A 6,000-nucleotide genomic window follows, 5' to 3' on the forward strand; every position below is an offset into this window, starting at 1 on the left:
TAAAATCTCGGGTTTTTAGATCATGATCTTGAGAGGAAAGGAAGATTGTTGATTTGTTTGTGTAAAGAAAAAAGAATAACTAGACAAGGGGGAATACCCCTTGTCCGATCGGTGTAGTTAGGGGTGTGGGGTGGGACCCACTTCTCCAATCTTAGCCACATGTTTGGATTTCCGAAATCTGGAAAATGTTTTGGATAATCTGGTTCAGTTCGTTTTTCGGTTAAATGTCTAATTCGGCTTAAAACGAGGTTAAAACGGTCGTTTTCGGCTTAAAAAATGAAATTTATATAAAACCGATTTAAAAACTTTAAAAACTTAAACCATGGCATTTATTATCTTAGAACATCATATTATTAATAGTTGCGCATCTTTTTCGGCTTGATCGATCGTCTCTTGCTCGGTTTGGTATTAAAGGTTTCGTTTAATGTACCGACGTACCATTAAATCGAAATTCTTTTTCTGTGCCGTATTTTACTTATCCCGAAGCATTAATGCTCCGTAAAATAACTAAATACTATAGATATCGTCTATAATTGAACCCTCGATTCGTTCGGGTTTCAATAACTATCGATCGATTAATCGCATATTCAATACGATGAATTATATATTCACGTACAATCAATACAGTGAACCATGTATTCTCGTATAATTACTATGGTAATTCATGTACCCGACATTAAATATAACGTAACTATTGTCTACCGGTTAGGGTATGCCTGGTTTCGTCGGAATCGTTACATTCTCCTCCCGTTAAGAAATTTCGTCCTCGAAATTTTTCACGCCCACTATCCCCTTCCGAGAGAAAGGTGGGGGTTTTTCCTTCAGAATTCACCCTCGCGTTACCAGGTATAATCTGATCCTCGCTGTGAATTCCACTTAATCTTAATCAATAAAGCTTGGTGTGTCCAAACTGTTTAGTTTTCCCATCTACTATCTCTACGGAATTATTTATGATATCAAGTATGTCTTCTATGAGTACCTCCATTACTAGTACTTTCGTTGCCTCATCGCTTAGGTACTTTTCAATCCGTATACATGGCAAAACGTCATGTATAGTACTTAGCCCCTGGAGTACTTTAATAGATAAACTAAATGACCAATCATGGAGATAGTCTCATGAGGTCCAATATATTAAGGAGCTATTTTCGGTTTTGCCAAACCTTATATCACCTCTCTAAGGTGATGCCTTAAAAATACCTTGTCGCCTCTTTCCAACGACAATGGTTTCCTTTGAATGTTGGCATAAATCCTTTGCCAATCTCGCGCCGCTTTCAACTTATCTTAAATATTATAAATCCGATTGGTTGTTTCACGAATCAATTTGAAAGAAATGGCTTGGTTGACGCCCATTTTCAATTTAACAATTTGGTGATAATTACTTCACCCATAGAAAGCTTCAAGCTCTCGATGCTTCCTTCCCCGCCTTCCAATAATGGAAGTAGGCTGACTATTTCGATCTGAGATAATTGAAAATGGTACTCACGACGAGATACCATTTCACCGTCAAGAACTTGGGCGAGAATTCATTGTGGTAATCGTCATGGATTGGGATGAAATGCGAGGATTGGTTAATCGATCCGCGATTAACCAAATTGCATCATGTCCTCGGGACGTCTTAGGGAGATGTGTCACAAAATCCATCGTGATTTACTCCCACTTCCATTCGGGAACTTCCGGTTGTTGTAATATCACAATTCTCGCACAAGTCGTACACTTACCGACATACGTTGCTATATCCTTTTTCATACCCGGCCACCAGTAGATATCCTTCACATCCTTGTACATCTTATCCGATTCCGGATGTATGGAATATTTCGATCTATGCGCTTCGTTTATGATCAATTCACGAAGGTCATGGAGGGTCGGGATCCAAACCCGATTTTTGAAATAGAGAATTTCGTCCACGCGTTGTTCGAAATTCTTCTCATTGCCGTAAAGTCCCTCCTTTTCCAATTGTTCCTCTTTCAATGCCTCACGTTGAGCGACTCGAATTAGGTCCGAAAGGTTCGACTGGACTATCATCCCCAGCGCTCGCACTCGCAATGGCTTAACCCGATCTTTCCTACTCAAGGCATCGGCTACGACGTTAGCCTTGCCGGGGTGATAACGGATATCACAGTCATAATCGTTTAACAACTCGACCCATCTTCGTTGCCTCATATTTAGGTCTTTCTGATCGAATATGTGCTGCAAACTTTTATGATCGGTGAAGATGGTGCACTTCGTACCGTAGAGATAATGTCTCCATATTTTAAGTGCGAAGATAACCGCTCCCAGTTCTAAGTCATGAGTAGTGTAATTTTTCTCGTGTACTTTTAACTGTCGGGAAGCATAGGCTATAACCTTATTATTCTGCATCAACACGCATCCTAACCCTCTACGCGATGCATCACAATACGCGACAAAACCATCGTCTCCATCGGGGAGACTTAAAATCGGCGCTTGGCACAATTTTTTTTTTTTTTTTTTTTTGCTTTAACGTTTGAAACGCCGTTTCCTGCTCTTCTCCCCATTCATACTTTCGATCCTTTTGAGTCAGGAGAGTTAAAGGTTTGGGCGATGCTGGAAAAGTTCTCTATAAATCGACGATAATATCCAGCTAAGCCTAAGAATTGGCGGATTTCCTTTGGCGATTTAGGCGCTTGCCAATTCTTAATTGCTTCGACCTTACTCGGATCAACGTGTATTCCTTGGTGGTTTACAACGTGACCGAGGAATTGCACTTCTTGTAACCAGAAGTTACACTTGGAGAATTTTGCATACAACTTCTCCTGATTCAGAAGCTCTAAAATTATTCTTAAGTGTTGCTCGTGCTCTTCTTTACTTTTCGAGTAAATCAGAATATCGTCAATAAACACGATGACGAATTTGTCGAGGTAGGGTTTAGAGACTCGATTCATGAGGTCCATGAACACTGCCGGCGCATTTGTTAGCCCAAAAGGCATAACTAAGAACTCGTAATGGCCGTAGCGAGTCCGAAACGCTGTTGTTGCAACGTCCTCCTCTTGGATTTTTCATTTGGTGATAACCATATCTAAGATCAATTTTCTGAAAAATAAATCGCCCCTTGCTGTTGGTTAAACAGATCATTTACTTCGAAGAAGTGAATACCTATTCTTGATCGTCACTTTATTCAATTCTCCCTAATCAATACATATCCTAACACTTCCGTCCTTCATTTCCCAAATAACACTGGTGCACCCCATGGTGACTAACTAGGTCATATAAAACCTGATCCAATAATTCTTGCATTTCAGTTGGTGCAAGTCGGTAGGGTGCTTTAAATCGATTCTGAATTCGACCTGTCGGGTTGGCGGTAATCCAGGAAGTTCTTCTGGGAAAACTTGTGGAAATTCGCGTACCTCCGGGATATTTTCTGTATGTTTTCTTTTAAATCGTACACTTTTCTCTGTATCTAATCGCTTCATCGTCCGAAAGAGAGCTTCTAATCATCTTCTTTTCATATTTGATTTCAGCTTCATGTTGAGTTAGCCAATCCATGTTAACTATTACGTCAAAACTTCTTAACTTTACTGGTCGTAGGTCAATAAGGAAAGGTTAATCGTTCAGAATAATAGGACAATTCCGAACAATTTAGTTAACCATTAGGGATTTACCGTTAGCGATTCTACAGTATAGGGTTCTATAGTTTCACTATTCGGTATCTTTCCAAAGGGTAGGAGGTTAACAGAAACTAACTTCTATCGGCGACCGTAAAAATATCACTGAAGCCTATTGATTTAAAACTACAACATATTTAATACCACCTTTGGATCATGACGTGCTTTATTCGAATTACTCACAAAGGCACGGCTCCTTGCTTGATCAGAGGTTGATGCTTGTCATGAGGTTCGTCTTCCCACGACACCTTGGTTCAACTTCGGGCAATTTCTCTTGAAACGTTCTGTACTGCCACATTCATAGCAAGTACAACTGTTTGGCATAATTTGGTTTCTTTGGATGGATTGTTATTGAAGCTGTTGGGTTCGGAGTGGTTGTACACGAATGGGTTGGGGTTGCCGGTTCACATGGCTATAATTGGTTCTACAATTAGGGCATTACGTCCATCTTTACCACACCTGTGGCCTACTATCACTCGACATTCTTCCTCCTGCCGATAACCATATTTTCCACATTTAGGGAAGGACCCTTCATGCGGTTCATGTTTCACACCAGAACTAGTCTCAGTATAATTCTGGGTTGTAGGACATACCTACTTATTCAAAAGCCTATCTTGCACTATACCTTTATCATTTCTCTTCTTTAACACTCGACGTCTCACCTAACGTCCTTCCATTCCGCTTCCCATATTCCGCTTCCCATAGAGTCAAATATATCAATGCTGGCTTGTGACACAACCCTTCCAAAGGTTGTATATTTTACAGGATTGACTATACTCCTTATCGATGGAGTTAGTCCCCAATATAGCGCTCACTTCGCTTAGTTTCAGGAGTAATTAGCCATGTTACCAGACATGACAATTCCTTCAAACGATTAGCGTGTTCTAAGTGATCAGCACACAACATTTCTATCTGCCATAGCTCAGTTTCAAATCTCTGAACTTAATTACTTGAATAAAAGTGCTCTAGCACAAGAATTTTAAATTCTGACCATATCGTCTGAGTAATAATTTTCTAACTATAATTTTGTACCATCGTGTTCCATCACGATACAACATAATCTACCAACATATCTGTAGCATATTTCACTACACCATATTCTAGAATCTTACCAATATCCTTAACCATTTCGATCTTTTCTATCCACTCGCTAATCTATTCCTCCCTTTACCATCAGCAAACTATTAATAATTTCCTTAACACAACCAACAAACATATCCTTCATACCGGATCTAATTCATTACGACTACTATTCATGTTTAGTTTATAATTAATACTTGTAGTCATAATAGTATTCGGTGGGACATTATCACTCTTAGTAATACCACTAAGAATTGAAATATTTCTATTCATGTGATTGCTCGATCCATAATTCTGCGATCACATTTGCATCAACACTAGCAGTGATCTGTGATACGTCATTCGGTATTATCATCTGCTATCTTTGAGCAATCAACTGACTCATATCAATCTCCATCATTGGAGTTATTCTTTTTATGTCATTCTGCCGTACTCATCCCGTACGCAGTAATCAATACTAATCTCACCGTATAACTCGTTACCAGCTCAATCATAACAGCAGGTATACATACACACCAAATATTATCATACATATTACACATACCAATATCTAGTATATATGTCCCACAAATATAATAATATATAGACTTAACCTGACGTCGGTTAACGTTCAAATATGTTCCATAACCCTTGTCACCAACTGACATATAGATCTTTCTCAACAAAGATTATTGTTTAATATGCTTGATTTCAATATCCTTATGCATATCAGCATAACCGATACATGCTCACCGTGAGCACCAAACGATTACGTACCACGGAGTTATAATATCCGTGTCTATTTGTATATCCGGCATACACGGTATACCACCTACGAACGAACCACCAACTATGCTATAATGATTCCAACACCTCTTGGTGTATGGGTAATCATTCTATTTGAGTATACCTGGGTATAGGCATCTAACGGATGTAAGGATAACATAGGGAGTTGCAAGGTTCAAGTTAATCGCGCAGCCTATGTTGCCTTCAAATATTATCAGTTACTATTATGGGAAACTCTATCACTTGCTCAGTCAATGTCCTCAGGCGTTCTAGGTTCGCTAAAATCGGTAATTCTCGATCTGGAGGTGGTATGTCTCATATGTTTGAGAGTGAGAATTACACATATATATTTCTATATATTATTTTTATCTGCTCATTTATTATCAAATTTATTATCATTATTATTATTTTTATTTTATCTTATTTTATTTTATTTATTTATTTACCTTAATAGAATAAGAATGGGTTCAGGTACAGGTCCGTCCGTACGTGAGGGTCGGCGGTTCGGGTGAACATAGGGGGTTATTAAGATATA

This window comes from Bidens hawaiensis, unplaced genomic scaffold (genome assembly GCF_021521415.1).
Source record: "Bidens hawaiensis isolate Kalapana, Puna unplaced genomic scaffold, B.hawaiensis_p1.1 tig00022510_1, whole genome shotgun sequence".
Lineage (NCBI taxonomy): Eukaryota > Viridiplantae > Streptophyta > Magnoliopsida > Asterales > Asteraceae > Bidens > Bidens hawaiensis.